At 41.1% G+C, this 23,307-nt stretch overlaps 1 long non-coding RNA gene across 1 annotated transcript; it reads left to right on the top strand.

Moving 5' to 3' along the window:
• The first annotated feature begins 1,367 nt into the window (after window positions 1-1,367).
• On the top strand, window positions 1,368-4,871 carry LOC122201004. The gene is made up of 3 exons (XR_006194037.1): window positions 1,368-1,539; window positions 3,480-3,577; window positions 4,677-4,871. It is a non-coding gene; the product is annotated as an uncharacterized LOC122201004 (long non-coding RNA).
• The last annotated feature ends 18,436 nt before the right edge of the window (window positions 4,872-23,307 follow it).

The raw sequence follows: 23,307 nt of genomic DNA, 5'->3' as shown, positions 1-23,307 counted from the left end.
ATTGGTTATTGTATTGTTGGTCTTATTAAATCCTGACTCATCATCATTATGGTTGAACACCTCTAGGTAAACCAATGAAATCAAATATTTTTCTTTTTTCTTTATTTTTTTAAATTTAAATTCCACTTAGGTAGTATTAGTTTCAGGTGTACAATATAGTGATCCAACATTTCCATACATCACCCAGTGCCCAACATGACAAGTGCACTCCTTAATCTCCATCCATCCTCCCACCTACCTCCCCTCTGATGACCATCAGTTTGTTCTCTATAGTTAAGAGTCTGTATCTTGGTTTGCCTCTCTCTTTTTTTCCTCCTTTATTCATTTGTCTTGTTTCTTAAATTCCACAGATGAGTGAAATCATATGGTATTTGTCTTTCTCTGACTTAGTTCACTTAGAATAATTCTAAGAATTTCATTCTTTTTTATCGCTGAGTAATATTCTATTGATCTTCCTTACCCATTCATCAGGCAATGGACACTTGGGCTGCTTCCATAATTTGTCTATTGTAGATAATGTTGCTATAAACATTAGGATGCATGTAACCCTTTGAATTAGTATTTTTTTTCCTTTGAGTAAATACCTAGTAGTGCAATTGCTGGATTGTAGGGTAGTTGTATTTTTAACTTTTTGGGGAAGCTCCATACTGTTTTCCAGAGTGGCTGCACCAGTTTGCATTCCCACCTACAGTGTAAGGAGGTTCCCCTTTCTCCACATCTTCACCAACACCTGTTGTTTCTTATGTTGTTGATTTTTAGCCATTCTGACAGGTATGAGATGATATATCATTGTAGTTTTTATTTGTATTTCCCTGATGATGAGTGATGTTGAGTGTCTTTTCATGTGTCTATTAGCCATCTGTATGTCTTCTTTGGAAATATATCTATTTATGTCTTCTGTCCATTTTTTTAAATTGGATTATTCATCTTGGGGGTATCGAGTTTCATAAGTTCCTTATATATTTTGGATACCAACTCTTTACCAGATATATCATTTGCAAATATCTTCTCCCATTCTGTAGGTTGACTATTAGTTTGTTGGTTATTTCCCTCACTATGCAGAAGCTTTTTATGAAATCACATTTTCAATCTGAAAACTTACTCAAGCTCCTGAATCCTGAGTGCCCTTAAGAAGATACCTCTTTATAACTGTTAGCAACAATGCTAACATTGCTAACATTAATGTCTTATATACACAGGAATAAGTGATACTTTTTAAAATAAATAAATTACTGTATAAAATATTTAATGTTATAGAACTATCCTCAATTGCCTCCCAGAGACCTAGACCCAGTCAATGTTTTCCCAAATTAGAAATGGTTGGGACCTGAGAGGTAAACCCTCTAACTCTCTTATTTTACAGTTGAGAAAATGGAGACGAGAGAAAATAGGCTTTCTTCTCTTTTCTGGTTCATGCCAAATGCTCATTGCCCTGTGCCCTCCAAGTTCACAAATCATTGACAACACAGCAGAACTGTGAAGAAAACTGCTGAGCCATGGACATGAATTCAGAACACTCAAGCTTGAACCCACTTCTATGTGAGTGACTATGGGCAGGCCATTAACCTCTCTCTCAGGGCCCATTTCCATTCCTGCAGGTAGGAAACAGGGTAATGCTGGCTGTTTCTGCTGCTCAAGGTTATTGGGAAGATGGGATGAAATGAAATGTGAAGGTGCTTTGTGAAGCCTGGGTGCCATGTAAGCAGAGTGGGTGGTTTGGATGTGGACTTCAGAGCAACATTTTACTAGTTCTACTAATTCCTGAGAGGTACTAGAAGTGAACAGTGTTACATTAGTAGTACAAAGGGGGAGAGTGATATGAGGGGACAGATACCACAAGGCCAGAGGTCTAAGAAAACTTTCTGAAGGAAAAACAGTGCATTTACACATTTGTCTACTCTCCTTACCTTCTGTGCCCCCAACCATTCTTAACACATTCAAGAAAGAGGAACTGAGAACGAGGGCTCAAGCTTTGCTTAGAAAAACAGGTGATAAATCATAAGGCAATCGACTCGTAGCAAGGAATGGGAAACACATGGCAGGTCATTCTAATTATTCAATATGTTGCACGGCGTTGGGGTGTTGTTTCCAATGTTTTACGTTTGACTTGTCCCAGGCCACTCTCTCACCATAGCAACTCAAGTTTACCGGAAAGTGGAAAAGTCTGCAGTTGAGAGAGTTAAAGGAGTTTGATACAGTTCAGCTAACCACAATTAATTTTTAAAAAGAAGAAGCAGCCGCCAAATATTTCCCTCTCTGCAAACATCCTTTGGGAGATATTCTCTCCATTTCTCCTTCTTATATGCCTCATTCTCTCTCTCCTCTGCTTCCCCTCCCTCTCTCCCCACCTCTCTGAGAATGCCTTTTCTGTGTTTCTGTTTCTCACCAACTGAAAAGTGAGAGAAAGAGCAAGAAAATTAAGTCCGCATATGTTCTCCACAAATATCTGGTTCTATAAACACCATGAGGACTTATTGGCTGTGTTCTTCGTTATACCCCAATGGCAGCTCTATAAAGTTTTTTGAATGAAGGGTTACTGAGGCTCCTCCCTCCTTTTGCTATAGACTGTGGATTTAAATATGATATCCCTATTTCAGAAAGGCAGTGGGAGATAGTACAGCAGATCATAAAACTACTGGCAATCAATGATACCTTTTCTAAATAAAAGCATTACTGTGTAAAATATCAAACTATCTGCAACTGCCTCTCAGGGACCCAGCTTCAGTCAATATTTTCCTATAGTGAAACCATTTAGCACAGAATATTAGAAATGGCTGGGACTTAAGATGTCAACTTTCTTTCTGACTCTCTGACATCACAGTTAAGAAAACTGAGAAGAGAGAACATTGGCTTCTCTTTTCTGATTCTTTTCTGAGACTCTGAAGGCCAGGGGTCTGATTCAACCTTGCTCCTTCTGTTCTGCATTGGCCTTGAGTTAATCATATCTCCTCTCTGTGCTTTATTTTCTTCCCCTAAAAACAAGGACTTCAAGCAAGAAATTTTTTAAAGTCTCTCCATAGTTCTAACCTTCTAACCTGCAGAGAAATAACCATCCCTTTGTGGATGAATAGGCTAGGCCCACAATATTTGTCTTTTCTGACTACAGATATGGGCCACACTAGAAGAGAAGGCAAAAAGTATCCTGTCTGTCCATCTGTACCTCTTACTCATGTTCATACTAACTAGGCCAGAAAGGTGAAACTGAAAACAGAGCCAACTCTGAATAATTTGAGGACCAGATCACAGCCTGATTGCCCCCATCTGGGCTGGCTGCCCCAACTCAATTCCTGTCACATTTAAATGACATTCTGCTCAGTTAGCTCTTACAGGCAAAACTGTGATCTCTCAGAGACAAGAGATTCAAGAGGTCCCCCAATCCTTTTTCCACCTCCATGAAGGGTGTTGCCTAAACTACCCCTGAGAAATGATTAGATTCTGTGCTTAACCATCATCAAAGAACATTTCATAAATTTCTCCAGGCATTCCACCATCTTTGGGCCAGGCACGACTTCATACCATCTTCAGAAATTGAAGTTTAACAGGAATTCTCCATGAAACACATCAGGAAGCTGCTCAGGTGAGAAAGCCTGGGCTATACCCACAGTGCTCTGAAAGCTCCCTGGTTTGCAGACATCTTAGGCTTTGGGCTCTGCTCTTGGGGCACGGCAGCTTCTCAGATGGAGCAGTGGGACGTGAACTTGACAATTTGGTTGATTTCAAGCCCCTTCTTTGGCATCTCTTCCACTGCCATGAGTAGCTGAGCTATTTGAGAAGTCAATGTAGCCAGGTCACAGGTGCCCACAATGGGCATCAACCTAGATTCATGCCCTCTTGGGGTACTGATTGGGTGGAGAGGACTTTTCCTATATCTGACCTAAGTCCATGAACTCCAAATTTTGGAGTGATTGCTTTAGACTAGCCAAGTTAATGTTTAAAGAGCTCATAAATAAATAAATAGGTACTCTCCAGAGGAAAACTGCCAAAAGCCACTCAGACCTTCCTGCTTTCTAAAAGCCCTTTCAAAGTGGGCATCAGCTGGCAGGTCATTAAGGAAAGTGAAATGTGCTCATTCTGCAAAGCTCCCCTTTCCCTCAATGCTCCTTTGTACCTACAGGCTTCAACATACTCCATTTGACATTCTCAATTCCTTTTGATAAGAAGTTCTTAGAGGTTTATGGAAACTCAGATCTCCCTATTTTGGAAGCAGGTCTATTGAAATCCTAGTAATTATTTGAACAACCTTGAACAAGTGGCTTCATTTCTCTGTGTCTCAGTTTTCTTGTTTGAAAGTGATTTCTTACCTGTAGGACCTCCTTAATAATGCATGACTCTGCCAGAGGCAGTGGGGTCACATGGAAAGAAAGTAGCTTTGGAATCACGCAGGACTGGGTTGGGATTCTGACCCCCCACTCAGTGCTCACTTTGGGTCAGTTGCTTCACTTCTCTATGGCTCCCTTCCCACATTTATATGGGAATAAATGAAATAATGTGTGCAACTCATCTATATAAACTGAAGGTAGAAAAGATATCTTGCTTTATGGGTTTTTTGGCAAGTTGTTCAAGCCTAGTATCTCTCTCACACACAGTTATTTTGTCCACGAGTTTTCCAGAAACTCCCAAGTTTCACTCAATCCAAAGTGCCCTGTCCTCAACCAAATGACCCATCTCTTTCCCAGGGTATTGCTCTGAAAAGGCTGTGCTTGTCCATAGAGCCAGGATGGATTTCTCAATAGCATTACCTGGGGAACACCACACAGACACCAATGCTATAGATCTTCAGTCACACTCCATCCTCAGCTGTTGCTCTCCTATTGGTGATCCTGAGGCAGGAGTACGAGGTACAAGGGGCACATACCATATAAAAAACAGTCCTTGCCCACAAACCTGAGCCTTTGTCTTGAGTTTGGGTGACTGGTCTTGAGTTTGGGCCCTTCCTTTTCAAGAAATCCCTGGGATTAGATCTTTTCCCAAAGTGATCCACTTTCTTCATATCCTTGCCCTGTCTCCCTGTATTCCCTCTCCCTACTGGGCAAATTCATATATCAAGAGGTAAGACAGCATTTATAAAGCCATTTTTCAAAAACTGCAGTCAACTATATGCTAACTAATTTGGATATAAATTTTTAAAAATAAAAAATTAAATTAAAAAAATCAAAAAAAATTTTTAAATAAATAAAAATAAGAAGTAATTATAAAGGAAAAAACTGTAGTCACATCCTTATCTCATTATAATACATGCTTACGTAAGTGCCTTATATTTGTATAACTGGGAGTGTGTTCCCTGAGCTTCCAAGTTCTGCTCTGCTCCTCCCCTAGCTAAACAAAGGAGGAGTTGAAATAGTTTTAAGTACCCCCTTAATGGGCCACCCAATGTGGTCCCTTCCTTATCGATAACCTTAATATGTTTTTGCAAATATAACACACCTGATAGCACCTGACACCAAGTAGGAGTTGAAAAAATGATAGTGCATCAATTCCAATAAGAAGCACACTGAAAGCAAATGTCCCCTTACCTGTAGGGAGAGTGACTCATTGTAGAAGTCTTGCAGATCTCATTACTTCTTCACCAGCTGTAACATCCTTTTTATTTATTCCTTACTAAACCAGAGGTAGGCAAACATTTTCTGTAAAGGGCAAGAAAATATTTTAGGCTTTACACGCCACTTACAACTTTGTCCTATCTTCTTTTTGCTTTTTTTAAATAATGCTTTAAAAATGTAAAAAACATTCTTAGCTCTGGGCTGTTAAACAGGGTTGCTGCAAGTTGGGTTTGACCCAGGTGCTATAGTTTGCCTACTGCTTGTCTAAACCAATGACTACATAAATCTAAACATTAATCAGCCTCACCTGGGAATTGGGGTGTGGGACTCTGTTTGCGTCCTAACCCAAACCCACTCCGTCAGAATCTTTGAGGTAAATTCTTAAGCTCTCTGGTGATTATGATGGAACCAGTCTGGAAGACCTTCTCTGACACACATTTGTTCCTCTCTATCCTCTGTCCCTTCTCCATTTTCCATGGATGTTTCTTTTACCTGCTTTAATGTTATTGTTGAGCAACATCCATCACGCTCTATCCTCCATCTCTCCTATTCCTATCTGCTCATAAATTAATCATGTGCACCTTACTGTTTTAACAATCCTTTCTAATAATACTTCACAATGTTATTTATAGCCCTTTCTCTAAGAAACTTGCTGGCAGGACAGTGTTCTTCCAAAGTGCTGCCTTCACCCCAACTTGGCTGATGCCATAATTCCTCCCCAACCCAATCTTTTCAGCTAAGCATGGACCAGCTTCTGCCCCAGCCATGGCCACCTTTGGGCTGAATGGTAAAGCAGTTATCAGATCTCTAAACCAGACTTAAACTTTGCTTTAGGAGGATGAATATCTAGTTCTTCAGAAGTTTTCCATGATTACACTTCTCGGTTTCTGGTTCCTTGGGTTCATGGTGCGTAACAGGCAACTTAACTACAAGAGCCAAAGTTCAACCTGTGGAATCCTAGAAAAGGGTTTGTGCACAGCATGTGGCAAAAGAAAAGCCAAAAATAAAGGCAACCAGGAATGAAAGCCAAATTTGGGGGGTGTGGGGAGGTTATGAAGTCAGCACAGGATTTTGAAACAATTGGCAATCAGTACTAGATACAAACTGGATCAAAATGATTCTGAGATCACCTGGGCACAACCCAAATCTTAGTATAGGTGCAAGTGGATTGGGGATTTTTGTGGAACTACTGCTGTCAGTATTAGAATTTTTCACTGGAACATAATATACCAGTCAACTCAATAGTCTTTATTCCCAGAACTTTGTCAACAGAAAGAAGCCTTCATCAAAAGAGTCCAAAAGCCAATTCTATCTTAATCTATTCTTGACTCAGACAGAATGGGAAAGAAGCCAAGGGTAAAATATTGGGTGGGGGTTTGTGGAAGACAGGCATGGACAGCAGGCACATATAAAATAGCCAAGCACATTTGAGAGAAGATATGCATCTCTGAATAAAATAATCTAGAAAATAAGGACTGGGCTGTTGATCTGGGTCTCCCAGGATCTTCCAGAAGACTTAACTAGAAGTTAAATAATCTCCCTTTACCTCTTTTGTGTATAAGAATTTCAGTCTGGGGGCACCTGGATGGCTCAGTCAGTTAAGCGTCCAACTTGAGCTCAGGTCATGGTCTCACAGTTCCTGAGTTCGAGCCCCATGTCAGGCTCTGTGCTAACAACAGCTCAGAGCCTGGAGTCCCCTTCAGATTCTGTATCTCCCTCTCTCTTTCCCCCTCCCCTGCTCATGCTCTGTCTCTCTGTCTCTCAAAAATAAATAAATGTTAAAAACAATTTTTAATAAAAAAAGAATGTCAGTGTGTTGGGAGTTGTGATATAATCTGTTTTTTACTTGAGTGAGAGGGTATTAAAGAAGAGGTAAAGAGGTGGGGAATATTGGGGAAAATGAGTGGAAAGTTTCAGAAGCAATATAAAGTTTTTAAAGCACTGAACAAATGCAAAACAACAACACTCCCAGAAGATAACATAGGAAAATATCTAGGGAGCTTGGATTTAGAATTTTAGATACAGCATCAAAGGCATAATCAATGAAAAAATAATTGATAAGTTGAACGTCATTACAATTAAAAACTTCTCCTTATGAAAGACACTGTCAAGAGAATGAGAAAACAAGACACAGACTAGGAGAAAATCTTTGCAAAAGACATGTCTGATAAACGGCTGTTATCCAAAATATAAAATGAACTCTTAAAATTTAACAGTAAGAAAATGAACAACCTGATTTAAAAATGGGCAAAAGACCTGAACAGACACCTAATCAAGGAAGATATGCAAATGGAAAATAAGTATAGCATTAGGGAACCAAAATTTACAACAATGAGACACCACTACATATCCATTAAAATGACCAAAATCCAAAATACAGACAATACCCAATGCTGGAAAGGATGTGGAACAACAGGAACTCTCACTCATTGCTGGTGAGAATGCAAAATGGTACAGCTGCTTTGGAAGATAGTTTGGCAATTTCTTCTTTTTTTTCTTTCAGTTATACTGAGATATAATTGGCTTATACAACACTGCATAAGATTAGATGTACAGCATAACATGACTTACATATATTGTAAAATGATCACCACAATAAAGGTAGTTAACATTAATCATCACATACAGATACATCCTTATGATGAGAATCTACTCTCTTAGCAACTTTCAAATACACGATATAGCAATGTTAACTATAATTTTATGCTGTGTATTACATTCCCAGTATTTGCTTATCTTATAACTGGATGTTTGTATATTTTGCCAACTTCATCTAATTTTCCCACTCCCACCCCTGGCAGTTTCTTACAAAACTAAACATACTCTTAATATACCTATGGTCCAGCAATTATGTTTTTTGGTACTTACCTAAAGGAGTTGAAAACTTATGTCCACACAAAACATGCACACTGATATTTATAGACAACTTATTCATAATTGCCAAAACTTGGAAGCAATTGAAATGTCCTTCAGTAGGTAAGTGGGTAAATAAACCACGGTACGTCCAAACAAAGGAATATTATTCAGCACTAAAAAGAAATGAAGCATAAAGCCATGAAAACACACGAATGAAACAAATTCATATTACTAAGCAAAAAGAAAGCCAATCTGAAAAGGCTACATATTATGATTCCAACTATCTGGCATTCTGGAAAAAGGCAAAACTACAGAGACAATAAAAAGATCAGTGGTTTCTAGGGGGTAGGAGAGTATGAGGGAGGGAAGGAGGGATGAAATCATTCAGAGGATTTTTAAGGTAATGAAACTATTCTGTATGGTAGTATGATGGTGAATCCACATCATTTGTCAAAATTCATAGAATGTACAACACCAAGAATAAACCCTAATGTAAACTATGGATTTTGGATGATAATGATGTGTCAGTATAAGCTCATTGATTGTAACACATGCACCACTCTGATGCAAGATATTGATAATAGTGGAGGCTGTGTGCAGGTAGGACCAAGGGGTATATAGGGAAATCTCTGTACATTCTTTTCAATTGTGCTGTGAACCTCACACCGCTCTGAAAAATAAAGTCTGTTTACAGGGCATAGACAAGCTTACAATAACACTGAAATAAAACTGGATTGGATTTTTTTGAATTCAGAATGAGTTGAGGTCCCAACACAATGATAGATTCAGGCTGGATAACCTAAAATACCAGCTAAAGCCATGCCATAATAGATACTCTGTAACTATTTGTAGACTGAATGAATAACTTATCCTGAACCTCACTTATGTCACCCTTATCTGGACCTAAGGCATGGTTGGCAACCATCATTCAGCATTCAAGATGAGACACTGAGGAAACTGAGGCCCAGGCTCATTTTCAGGCTTCCATTGTTCAACAACTTGTCCAGAGCCACTCAACTCAAGCTATGCACACATCTGACAAGGGCTAAAACCTTGAGTGATCTTTACTCCTTCTATTTCTGTCATTCCCCACATCAAACCCATTAGCAAATGTTGTCAACTCCATCTTCCAAAAGATCCAGAATCCAATCATTTCTCTTATGTCAGCCACTACCACCCTGATCCCAGCCACCACCATTCCTACCTCAACTATTGCAATAGCCCCTATGGCCTCGCAACTTCCACCCTTGCCACTCAGTCTACTCTCCACACAAGAGCTCTCCATCTTGCCCAGAATAGAAGCCAACATGTATACTTACTCTGGATGTAGGATCGTATTTTGGCCAGGCTCTGGTTTCCTCTCTGACCCCATCTGCCCCTCCAGAGTCTACTCCAACCCTCCAGCCTCCTTGCTATCCCACACACACGTACACTAGACAACTTTCTCCTCAGGACCTTACTGTTCCCTATACCTGGAACACTCCTCCCCCAGAGATCCCTGCCATTGAGCAGACCTCTGCTCTAATGTCTCATACTAAGGGCCTAGAATAGGGCATGTCACATAGTAAGTTTTTGATAAATATTAGAAGGAAGGAAGAGAGGGAGAGAGAAAGGGAAGGAGGAGGGAAGGAATGAATGAACAAACAAAGGAATGAAAGACCTAGCATTTGCTCACCACTCTACAAGGCTATGAATAATATAAAAGAAAAATAAAGCACTCTCCTTGTTCCTAAGAATCTCACAGTCTTGTGAGAAATGACAAAATATACTAAAACAAATTGAGTGAATAATAGAAGCACTTCGCTGTGCTGAATAGAATCAAAAGCTAAATATATTTGAACACAGACAAGTGTTATGGGAACCAGAAAAGAAAGAGAACTACATGGAAACTAGATATAGCTGTAAAGACCCAGCTGTGTGTATTTCTCTAGTCCTACAGAGAATGTCCCTCCATAAAGAGTCAAGACACACTATATCATGTTCTCTGAATTGGCTCTGCGGAAATTTGCCCAAATCTTTCTGAAACGCACATTACCCATAGTTTCAGGGGTGTCCAATGACCTAAAAATCCCTGAGCTCCTTATTGTCATTATTGCCATTTCTTCCATTGACCTATAAATCCAATCTCCCCAGTTTCCCTTCCCCCAACCCTCTCTCTTTCTAGAGCAGGGAGAGGAAGGGCACAAAGTCACTCTTGTGTTTCTTTGACTCCATTACTGATATTTTACTTGTCTTTTTGAACTGTCTCTCCCACTCAATCTCAACAACCCTTCTTTACTCATCTATTCACTTAGTTTTAATCTTTTCTTTATCTCCACCAGTGTCCACTCCATCTTATTTTCCCTTCCTTACTTCTGGATTTTCCTACACAGAGTCTTGCATTTATAGCTCACCTCATTGCCCCATTTTTAATAACTGGGAAGCGTCCCCGCCAAAAGCTCTTTGTTACAAGAAAAAAAAAAAAGGTACATTCCATCATCTGCCTGCATCATCCACACAAGGTGAAGGAAGCACCTACTAAATCATTCTTCCACATTCTCATGTGGCCAAACGAATAGAGGTGGCCAGCTCAACACTATCTGCTGTCTTGCTCTCTGCCCCACTGCATTTCCTGTTCTCCAAGCCCTCCTACTCATCAGCCTATAAACTGAAGTGAGATTTTTAATTTGGTGCTACTTTTCTGGGGAAAAGGTGACTGGAGATGCCTAATGGAATGGCACATGTGAAGGGAATGTTCTCCTGACACCCAAAAATTGTATGGACCTGGAGCTGGAGTTACATGCAGCAGGCAGACAATGCATCTCACCCATACTCAAACTGAATGGGGGGGGGGGGGATCTACCTCCTCAGGAGGGGATCGACCATTTCTGCCCCCATGAGTCAGTGATGGGGAGGTCTCACATCTGTCCTCAACAAACTAAATGTGCCAATGGGTGCCACTAGTACAGAAGGAGTCAGAAAAGAAGGCATCAATCAATCCACCATATAGGACAGAAGATAAAGGGTAAAATGCAAGCTGATTAAATCAGGAAAAGTCAAAACACACGAAACCCCCATAGCTTTAGCTTGTCTATGAGGCTCTCTTTGGTAAAAGTAATGCACTTGTTGGAGAAGCAGCTGGTTTTCATTACAGCCAAAGGAGTTTAAAAATAAATACATCCCCCCCGTCTTATGCCCACCCCCAATTCACTACACATTCAATTCTAACAGAATGGACACCCGGACTTAAAAGTCAAACTGTTTGAAACCCATACCATGGAGAATTGTTGCTGTCCTTATTGCTCAGATGGTTTATTCCTTTGGAGGTCACTAACCAAAACAATGACAGCTTTCATGTCAAATTCCAGGAAATAAAAGATAGACAATTATGAGAGATTTTTTTCCCCAAATACAAACAAACGAATTAGTGCTGAGGGGCTGAAGGGAAGCGGAACAAATAAGACCAGAGGACTTCCACCAGCTTGCCTACCCCACCGCACAGCCCTTGGGAGTATTCTCCAATCTGAGTTCAGGAGTAGTCTGGGTTTGGGGACAGACTTGTAACAAAAGAAGCAGGCCCACCCAGGAGATACGGGAGCCTGCCATTAGCATTATATACTGGCACAGGGCCAAGAACTGTCTCCCTCCTCCCAACTATGGAAAAGAAGGGAAATGGCCAACCCACCATTGCCAACGAGTCTCCCCACAGCCAAGAATGGTTTTTGTGCAGGAATAATGCCTGGCACTGTGCCTCCAGAACCTTAGACTGGTAACTACATTTTTAAATCATTAATTTTTCAAACCTGCTCACCATTACCATATTAGATCATCTCAGAGCATTGCCTGATATGTTCAATGCACAGTAAATATTTGTCATTAGAATTAATTAAGCTGAAGAGGCCCTGGGCCAGAATCATTATACCACCAGTCTTTTAGCTTCCTATAGAGAAAAAGTTTATTCTTAAATCACAGTCTTTACCCCCACTGCCAACCAAACACTGAATAAGTCATATATAAGTTGTTAGATGGCTATGCCAAAAAGCAGATGATTCAGGGCAAAAGACCCAACCACCCAAACATGGAGATGGGGTTTGAAACAGCATCTTCTGAAAGTTAACACATTTCCAGTAGCCTCTTGTACAGGTGTGACTGCTGACAACCTGAGGTGTTCAAAGACTCCCCTAGAGCAAAAATCAACAATTAGATTAGCCATAAAGTCTCTTTAGGTGGTTTTCATTAAGAAAATCTTATAGTTGGATTTAAAAATTTTTAATTTCATTACTCGTCCCCACCCGGAACTAAATGCTTTCTTCAACCTCTGCCTTATATAATCTTACCATTTTCTTGTGACTTTCCGCCCCATGCCTTATCCCAGGTCATTCAGCAAATCCCAATTTCCACATACAAATAGGACAAAGGAGGCCAGCTAACCTGGGTGGCCCCAGCAATTCACGGGGTGGAATGATGCCATTGCCTACCTGCAATGTAGGTAGTGTACTGTGTTGGGGTCATTGGAGGAGCCAGAGCAGGAGTCAGTACTAAGACAGCAGATCACTGGACCCCTTGTTAGAAAATGAACTTGGACAGCATGGTTACCTGAAGTCTTTCCATGTTATGTATAAACCAAGACAAGTTTCCTTGGGATTTGTTGGAGCTACCACTAGTTGGGTACCTGGAGTTACGTTCAGCTTGGCTTCTTTGTCTTTCATTTGGGGCTCTCACTCCTTTCACAATGAGCTTCATCATGGACCATTCCCAGCCATCTGATAATCATAATTGGCCTGGCCTACCTGTCACCTGTGCTTGTCAAGGGGCTAAAGTTATGCTGCTTCATTAGAGATGTAACTTTGCAGTCTCTCCAACATACTTGATGTATGTGGTCTCCTTACAGTTGTTCTGCCTTAGCTAAATGCATAGAAGATACCTGTGGGCAAATGAGATGTTATCTCATCTGCAAAGATTCCACTTACACATAACTTTTAGGTGCATATCTGTTGTCTAGGGTAGTAGTTTCCATTCTGTGCCCCTGAAATCCTAAACTTGCATGAAAATATCTTGGAAGACCAAGAAGGCCAAGCTGGTAGGGCTGGGCCCTCCACTTATTCTTCAATACGATTCTTTCTGGTTTTATCTATTTTGTCTATTTTATTTCTATAACATATATTTTATAATATATAACATAAATATTGTAAATGATAATATATACATCTGTATGTATAATCAGAAGATTTTATGTAGAAAAATCCATCGCTGAATAAAAAGCTTGAAAAGCATGATTTAAGCAAAATAAAATCTCCTTTATCAGTGACTACATTTTCTAAAGCTCTATCAGCCTTTTTTGATGTGAATAGCCAAACACATAGGAGATTCTCTGATTGAAGCAGGCCAAAGACTCCCACTTAGGATCATACCCCCCACTCCTTATTCAATTCTCATTCTCTCTCTCTCTTTTCTTTTTCCTTGGAGAATAGTTTTGAAATTATTGAACTAGATGATCTGTGTGACTCCTCCACATTCAATGATCAAAAGATTCCTATATTCCAATAAATTTAGGTGGAATGGATGAAAAGAATGATGGTTTTGTGTCTGAGGATCTAGAGTCTAAAAGATTCTTGATTATATTTCAAACCATCACCCAAGAAAGGAATATTTAGGCAAGCGAGATATTAGGATACCTTAAAATCAGATTTAATTGCATAATTGCATAGATGAGCTCTAAGTTGGGTTTTCTGACTTTCTGGTTTTGTTTTCCTTGTGGCCACCCAGCTCCTCAGAGGTCAAGCAAGATCTTTCAGTCTAGGATTGCAACATGCCAGCTATTGTAGCAGAGGAGTAATGATGATGAAAATAGACCACCACAGTTATCTTTAAGCTCTTCCTTCACCAGTTTGTCATTCCAAACTCTGTTACTTTCAATACCCAAAGAAAATCACTTGTCCCCAACCAAGAAGAAATTTTATCAGCAGCTTTAGCATTGTTATTCAACATTTGAACCTTTTCTCTTGACACTATGTCACCACCATCTACATTTTTAAGATATAAAAATAAAGATTATCCAGGGGCACCTGGGTGGCTGACTGTTAAGCTTGATTTCAGCTCAGGTCATGATCACACGGTTCATGAGTTCTAGCCCTGGGTCCGGCTCTGCACTGACAGTGCAGAGCCTCCTTGGGATTCTCTCTCTCTCCGCCCCCCTCACGCTCTCTCTCACAATAAATAACCTTTTTTAAAAAATGAAGATGGTTCCATGCCATGGTCATTTACAGTGACAACACTATTCTCCCACCCTGCCAAAAAAAAAAAAAAGCACTTTTAATAAATACTTCACATGGTTCCCTCCCCCACCAAGGATTATGTAAAGCATTTCCACTTGTCTTGATAAATATTCAAATATTTGGGCTTTGTTTTGCATGTGTGTGTGTGTGTTTTAATTGAAGTAATGGGCACATTGCAAGTAAGTAGAGCTCTTCATTGAAGACATTTTCTTCCTTTTTTCTTTATTGTCTGGCTCATTTTATTCATTTCTTAAGTAGAGGAAGGTTGGTGCACCTGGATGGCTCAGTCGGTTGAGCGTCCGACTTTGGCTCAGATCATGATCTCGTGATTCCTGAGTTCGAGCCCTGCATCTGGCTCTGTGCTGACAGCTCAGAGCCTGGAGCCTGCTTCAGATTCTGTGTCTCCCTCTCTCTCTGCCCCTCCCCCGCTTGCACTCTGTCTCTCTCCCCCTCTTAAAAATAAATAAACATAGAAAAAATAAAAATTAAAAATAGAGGAAGGTACATGGAATATATCCAAGGAGTTTCCAATTTGCCAAAGCTCAAGATACAAAATCAGTAGGCATGGAACTGTTCTAAATGAAACAGACTGGGTAAAAGGGGCTTCCCAGAGCACTATTTGAGGACCTCACCCAATGTCAATGTTCTTTAAGGATTCCTTCAATTATAGAACTCTATGATCCAACTCAGGATTTAAAAACTGGGTAAGAGGGGCGCCTGGGTGGCTCAGTCAGTTGAGCATCTGGCTTCAGCTCAGGTCAGGATCTTGTGGTTCATGAGTTCAAGCCCCAGGTCAGGCTCTGTGCTGACAGCTAAGAGCCTGGAGCCTGCTTTGGATTCTGTGTCTCCCTCTCTCTGCCCCTCCCTGATTCATGTTCTCTGCCTCTCACTCTCTCTCTCAAAAATAAACATTAAAAAAAATTGGGGGATGGGAGCACCTAGGTGGCTCAGTGGTTGAGTGTCCGACTTCAGCTCAGGTCATGATCTCACGGTCCGTGGGTTCGAGCCCCACATCGGGCTCTGTGCTGACAGCTCGGAGCCTGGAGCCTGCTTCAGATTCTGCATCTCCCTCTTTCTCTGCCCCTCCCCTGATCAAGTTCTGTCTCTCTCTGTCTCAAAAATAAATAAACATTAAAAAAAATTTTTTTTAATGGGTAAGAAAAAGAAGTGTTCAAAGAATCAAACAAGGAATCAAAAAGCCATACTCATCACTTTAACTCATTTGTTAAAGCAACCATGCAATTTATTTTTTCTCCCCATATATCAGTATTCTGTATCTGCAAAATGGAGAAAGTGAGGATCCAAATGGCTAATGATGTTGGCGAAATGTGTTCCTTTCTCTTAATGGTTTTGTTACACCTCTCACAAAGTTACCACCCCCACCCCTAATACCAAAACATATGGGCAGAGTTAGACACACCATAAGAGGAGGGTAAAGCAGACATCAGTAGAGGCAGGGTGAGTTGGGGTCAAAAGACAGGATGGGACAGGAAGCAGAAATCACAGAATTTGATAGGCAGGAGTAATGGGATGGCTCCAACTGGTTTTCCCAAGCCTCATCTGTGCCAATTTGATTGGACACAGTTAAAAGGGGGGAAAGAAAATGCAAAAAAAAAAAAAAAGATAAAGATAAAGAACAGCTTTTCCAAATGGGTGGGCAAGTATCTGGTCCCCTGGCAGGGGAGGAGGACAACAGCCCAAAGGCATGTTTTCTAACCAGCTGAGCCCCCTCTCCTCCTGTGGCAGCTCCTTCCCACGGAGCTCAATTGTGCTTTCTTCACCTTGAACCCATTTGAGGAATTTTTTTTTTGAGGGGGGGTTGGCAAATTATTACATAAAAAGAGCCAAAGAAGAGAAAAAATAAATAAAATCATCTCTTTAGCATAAAAAATTATCCCTTTAATTTAGCCAGACAAAGAATTTTCAAACTCTATCCAGCCATAAAATCAATTCTCATGCCACCCACATTTCACATGCCTCCCCAATTCTTGTTACAGCTATTCCACTCCCTTAGCTTATCTCACCCACCCTCCCTCTCCCTTTCCTCCACCCCTGCATTCACCATCCCCCAGCCTCAAACCCAGGCATCTGTCTGAAGCAAATGTGAAGACCCAACAAACACTGCCTCTCACACATATTCACATGTGTATATACCCACAAATACAGCTACCTCTATCCCTCACTAAGTCTCAAACAAAGATATCAGCCATGATACTCAGCTTGCCCCCCATCCTTCTCCAGTGAAAATACTCAAGGCACAGCTCCCATTTAGAGGGTAGCTGCAGCAGATAGTTACTGTGCCTGGTAAAGAACCAAATTAGAGCTAATTAGACCCAAAGTAGGTAATCAAAGAGCTATGACAAATGACCCTGAGTGTGTAGGTAAAAGGTAAACTGCACATATTCATTTATCTCTTACAAATCCTCTAAGGGGTTTAGGTGACATCCATTTCATTCTCTCTTAACCCTGGAATGAGCTGTGAGTCTGCATATAATGCTCCATTCACATACACTTCTATAGTCTCCTTTATCCTCCTGCCTAAGCCTTTTTCTCTGGAAGAGCAAGTGCCAGAAGATAAGCTTCTGAAACAAGTCAGATTCTGAAAGCAGCATTCCCACCAGCCCTGGAGAGCTTTCACACAGATCAGTGTCCTGGAAGGGGCCTGTTCAGTCTACAGAAGGAAATGTGATAATGAAGGAATGTGGCTTTGAGTCACTGTCCCCCCGGGAAGGGGAGAGAGGAAGAGAAAGGAGGAAAAGCAGAGTTAAACGTCATGAAGAATTACTAGTTGATAATGCCATCTGCCTGTGACATTGAAGTTACAAAGTTACACATGGTAATAGGGCTTTAAGCTCTGGGCACTGTGTAACCTACCAAGTCTTGGGCTGAAACTTAAATTATAGTTCTGGTCTTCAAGAAATTCTCCCATTCTCCCATAATTCTCCCAGAAAATTCTCCCATAATGCCAATACCCTAGTGATTCAACAACCATAGCCTCCCCAAATTCTACTCCTCCCGTTGGATTCACCTTGAGAGTGTGATCCTTAAAATGGGAAGGAGGGTGTTATCCTTCCTCTCTTAATCCCTATCAGGCAAGTTTGATTCCATAAAGTCCTGGAAGTAAGAGTCTTAACTCTGACTTCTGGAGAAATTTGGGACACTCAAGAAATTATTTCCTTGCATTTGGAACAGCCATAGTTTCTGCTGCTGAAGAGTCCACTGGGTTTTCTTAAGACCGCCATGGTCATGCAGACTTCAGCAAGGTGCCTAGACCTAATGAAGAGATAACATGAACAGGAAGAATATTTGGTGGGCAGCAGAAAGACATGGATAATAAACTATGTGTTGGCTTCATTCTAACATACCACATCTTTAGCCATCCACATGAAAACTTTTTCTGGAGAGCTCATAAGATGTAACTCCTTAGGGAAAGAGTTATACACCTCTTTTTCCTTCTTCTTTCATTCTCCAGTGTCAGGACTAGGAAGTAACAAACAAAGTCAGGGAGCAAGAAAGAGAAGGAAGCAAAGCAAAAGTTCTGTACTGACCCCTCCCTGTATCATCCTAGTACTCTAACAAATCACAAGCTGGCCCTTTCAAACAAGATGAATTTTCCCAGCCCATATTATGGCTAGAGCCAAATTTTCTCATTATAGTAAATCAGGACAAATGTCATTGGAATTTCAAAGAGGCTCAAAACTCACATCTCCATGCAGATTCCTCAACCATCCCCTCTGATTCTAGTGGGTAAATCCATAGACAGATAGGTTCCAAGAAAACCCAAATTAGATAATCAGGGAGAAGAAAGAAAGAAAGAAAGAAAGAAAGAAAGAAAGAAAGAAAGAAAGAAGAAAGAAAGAAAGAAAGAAAGAAAGAAAGAAAGAAAGAGGAAGGAAGGAAGGAAGGAAGGAAGGAAGGAAGGAAGGAGAGAGGGAGGAGAAAGGGAGAACAGAAGGAGAGGAGGAAGAAGAAAAAATAAGGAAAGAAGAAAAAGGGTAAAAGAGAGGAGGGAGGGAGGGAGAAAAGGAGGGAAGAAAGGGGGGAAAAGGAAGAAACAATGGCTCTTAGTTTTTTAACTTGGGTCTAACCAATGAGAGTATGATTTGTGCCACTTATCAAAGGAGAAAAAAGCTGAAAAAATCAGAGAGACTAAGTGGTCCTGTACCTCTTGCTCACCTCTGATGAGCTCACTATAAGACAAGAAGAGGTTGTTGGCAGAAATCCCTCAGAAGAAGAAGGAATCCTATTTATTGTTAAGCAATTGCATCCCTTTTCAAAAACTCAAAGAAAAATGATATCTGATTTTTCAGGGAAGGAATTGGGAGAGACCAATCAAGAATTCAACAGATGATGCCTCCAAGTATGACCAAGAAATCTCCTTAGTTCCTCAGGCCTCAGAATTACTGTGAAGCCAGAGGAGAACAGCCTTGGAGAGCAAATGCTTTTGAGAACCAGACCTGGAAGGCTAAAGAACATGGTAGATACTTGTTTTGTGGGGCCACTCAGAATCCAAACACTCCCAAACTAGGGGAAGAAATGCTGAGTTAGGTGGAAGATAGGCCTCCTTTTTATGGTAGCCAAAGGGAATACATAGTTCCTCTTCCCCCTTCCCTGGCAGCTAGAGAAAGGGTATGTGATCTAAGTGTAGGCAATCAGAAGCTTCCACACAGAATTTAACTCTGAGTTAAAAGCCAAGAATCAGTTAGAGATTACTGGGAGGCCATTCTCATGATGGCAAGTTTCTAGGAGCAGTAGTGTCCAAAAGTATGACATCAGAAGCAGCCACCTAAGCCCATTGCTCCCATGGGAGTTGGCAGAGTCTTGCCTTTCTTGATATGTGTCCCAAACTGGTTCACTAGTTTTCCCAAAGATTTCAAGAGCTACCATATTACTTAGCCATAAAGAAGGATGAGATATTGCCATTGGCAACAACATGGGTGGACCTAGAGGGCGCTATGCTAAATGAAATAAGTCAGAAAGGGAAAGACAAATACTATATGATTTCACTTATATATGGAATCTAAAAAAAAAACAAAACAAAACAAATGAATGAACAAACAAACTAAAAGCAGAATCAGACCTATAAATACAGAGAACAAGCTGGTGGTCACCAGGAGGGAGGGGTGTGGGAAGATGGACAAAATGGGTGATAAAGGGGAGTGGGAGATAGAAACTTTCAGTTATGAAATGAATAAGTCATAGGAATTAAAGACACAGCATTAGGAATATAGTCAATGGTGACAGATGGTAGCTATACTTGTAGTGAGCACAACATAACACATAGACTTGAATCACTATGTTGGACACCTGAAACTAATGTCACATCGTGTGTCATATACTCAAACTAAAAAAAAAAAAAAAAAAATAGCTACCAAATATACTTAAAATAAATTTATTTTATGCCTAAGTTAATCAAATTGACTTCTTTTATTTACAACCAAGAACCCTCACTAATACTGAATTATAACAGAAAATGTATCAGAAACTACTCCCCTATTGGTTTTGAAGTGTCAAGTGTCCTTTTCTCTGGTGATGTACACCATCTCCTCTCTGGGCAGTGAGCAGGTAACTGAGAAAACTGTTGCATTTGTATTGGTCTCACACACAACGTGGGACTCTGCTCCTAACACACAACTCAACATTCTGCCCTCTGGGAGAGGACATGCTGACACTCAGCCCATGCTCACTGCATACTCATGGGTAATCTTGTTTCATGTAGTGTTCTCCTTTCTTACTCCCTTTATTCCAATGCTGTTTCCAACAAATATATACCTGGGAGATGTAAGTGTTCTATAACCCACAGGGAAGTATCTGAGAAAGGGAGTAGGTCTCAAAGACTTCCTACCAGTTTCCACCATGGTCATCTGGCCAAGGCCTCTCCACTCCAATCCATTTTCTGTGCGCCATGCATAAATCTGTTGCTTCTGCCCTCAAGGCCCTGTTCAAGAGAGAAATTTCACTCTGCCAATAGAATTTTCTCTTTTTCTCTAAAGTCCTGTTCAAGATCTCCCTCCTCCATGGGATATGGTTCCAGAAATCAACACCTGTTGATTCTCTCAATGCATAGTTCTCTGAATGCATCATGGTGCATTCTTACTCTCCTTCACCAGGAATTCCTAACATGCTCTCCATGGCCCCATACCCAAAAATCTCCACTATCCTGATTAGTTTCTACTTCTTTAAAATTTAGCTCAGGTACCACCAACTCCAAGAAGTACTTGCTGACCCCTGCAGTGTCTATTAGAGGCTTTTCTTCACTCTCCAAATACCCCATGCATACTTCCATTATTGCACTTTTACTGCATGTGTTGTACCCTATTTATGTGTGTCTACCCAGGCAGATCATGAGCTCTTTGGCAGCTGGCACTTTGTCTTACTTATCTCCTTATACCAATATTTGCTATAGTACTTGGCACATAGTAAGTGTTCAATAAATGTTTGTTGAACAAGTGAGTGAGTGAGTGAGTGAGTGAATACTGGGATCCAGCCCCAGATCTGAACTTACTCTGCCCCTGATGGCTCATCTGTCAAAAGAGGAAATGGAGAATGTTCACAAAGTTCACTTCCAGCCCTAAGCTCTTGGGAGCCATTTAAGTTGTCCCTCATGAATCCCATGGAACAACAGTAATAGTCATAGCTAATATTTACTGCATAGGTCAGCAAGGCAGCCACCCTTCCCAGCACTACATAGGGTTATCTCATTCAAACCTAGCCAATGCTTCTTGGCATGTTTGGGAGGGGGGAGCTGTACAGTAATGAAGTGCCCAGCATCGTAGGTGACTAAGTGAGGTCTGGATTCACATATGGATCAAGTTGAAAAGGAGACAGCCAAGTAAAGGGAAAAGACTGGGGCCAAGCAACTGGATGTGGTTTTCCTGCCAGAAGAGACTTAGACAATAAGCCAGGAGAGAAATAGGAAGGGAGGTCACAGTTGTTGAATGCTCCCCTGTGAATCCTCATGAAACCCCATGAGTAAGACATTGTTACTCTCCACTGAGAGGAAAACTAAGGCCCAGAGAAGTGAAAGAATCCATCAGGGTCCTGTAAAACACAAGCAGAGTCCAAAACCCAAGTCTGTTTGATTGCCAAGCCGGGCTCATTCTCTGTCCCAGGATGGTAAAATTCTGACTGTAGGGAATGGTCCCCAGAGCAAACCCTCAAAGCTCTGTTCTAGAGGTTCCTTTCAGAATATTCTCCTAAAGGAAGCAATTAAAATCACACAACCAGTCACAGCACAGCTGGCAGTTTCCAAGGGGACTTCTAATGTTATCTAGGCTAAAGTACCAAGGTGGATTATCATACAAAGAAAAAAACTTACATTTAGAATCTAAGAATGTGGATGCCAAGTTCCCATGAACTCTTTGCTGGCTGGTGATGTGGGGACTTTTGATACTGTAAAGCATTAAACAAATATTAGATACTGTCATTATGGATGCCCTGAGAATCTTGGCCTTAATGTACAATCAGATACAATTGGAGCCTGGATGCCGGTCCCTTCAAACACACAAACAGCCTTCAAAAAGGGCAGCACATCTCAGCTAAGCCTGACACAACCTCTCCAAGACTTCCTACTCTGTTTATTTGTCCTAAGCATCTGTTTGGTTAGAGAAACACAGCAAAAACCAGGAGATTGACATCCCTCTGCCTGCAAACCTCTCCTTCAGTTGGACAGATGGGCCAGAGAGCAGGGCTCACAGGAGTGGGGATGCTAAACAAGACACAGATGGCCAGCTGACCCAGGCAGGCAGCTCCACGTGCCGGGGGTTGAGCAATGTCATAGACAGCTCCTTCAACGCCCCCTCACCATCACTGTGCTGACCCCTCTGGCAAAGAGCTGATGGCTGGGATGGGCATGACAGCTGGGAAATAAACCACTTCCAATCTCCCCCACCCTCCCCTTCTCACACTGGCTAGATTCAGCATTGTTGTCATCAGAAGTGCCTGGAGCCTAGACTACAGTCAGCCGACAGGAACCCTGCATGTGTTTGGGGGGCCATGACACTGCCATCTATCATGTGGAGTAAGAGGGCTTGGGCTAGGTAGTTGGGCTAGATGTGCTCTGGCCTCCTGTACCTGGCCTGGATGGGCCTGAAATGAGGTGCCTTGCTCTCACTTACTTCAACACCCTGGGAAGTTTGGATTCCTCACTTGGAATACCTTCCACTCTGCACTCTCCACCCCCAACACAGACGCAGCACAATCTCAGAACAGTACTCTTGCCAAGACAACTTGTTCTCTGGGAAGTCTCTCTGACTCCCTGGGGCAGAGTTAAATATTCTCATTTCTATTCTCCTGTTGCACCCTATATGGACCTGTACTGAAAAGCTGAATGGTGGGGTAATTAAGAGATAGACCTTAGGGGAAGACTGCCTGGGTTCAAGTCCAGCTATGTCACTGACAACATGGAGTTGTTGCAGGGATTACTGAGTTAGTAGGGGTGAAGGGCAAAGGCAAAGTACCTGTATGTGTATCTATACTATGTACATCTATATCCAAATACACTATATCAATAGTGTATATATATACTACATGGTATACTATACAATATGTATGGATATATATACACACATAATAGCATGTATGTTATTAGTACTATATTATACATCAATACATATACAATATACTATTTATATTTTTCCAGATAAATAATAGCATCA

This window comes from Panthera leo, chromosome D1 (assembly GCF_018350215.1).
Source record: "Panthera leo isolate Ple1 chromosome D1, P.leo_Ple1_pat1.1, whole genome shotgun sequence".
Taxonomy (NCBI): domain Eukaryota; kingdom Metazoa; phylum Chordata; class Mammalia; order Carnivora; family Felidae; genus Panthera; species Panthera leo.
The sequence above is the reverse complement of the archived record's forward strand: the minus strand, read 5'-3'. Positions and strand labels throughout refer to the sequence as shown.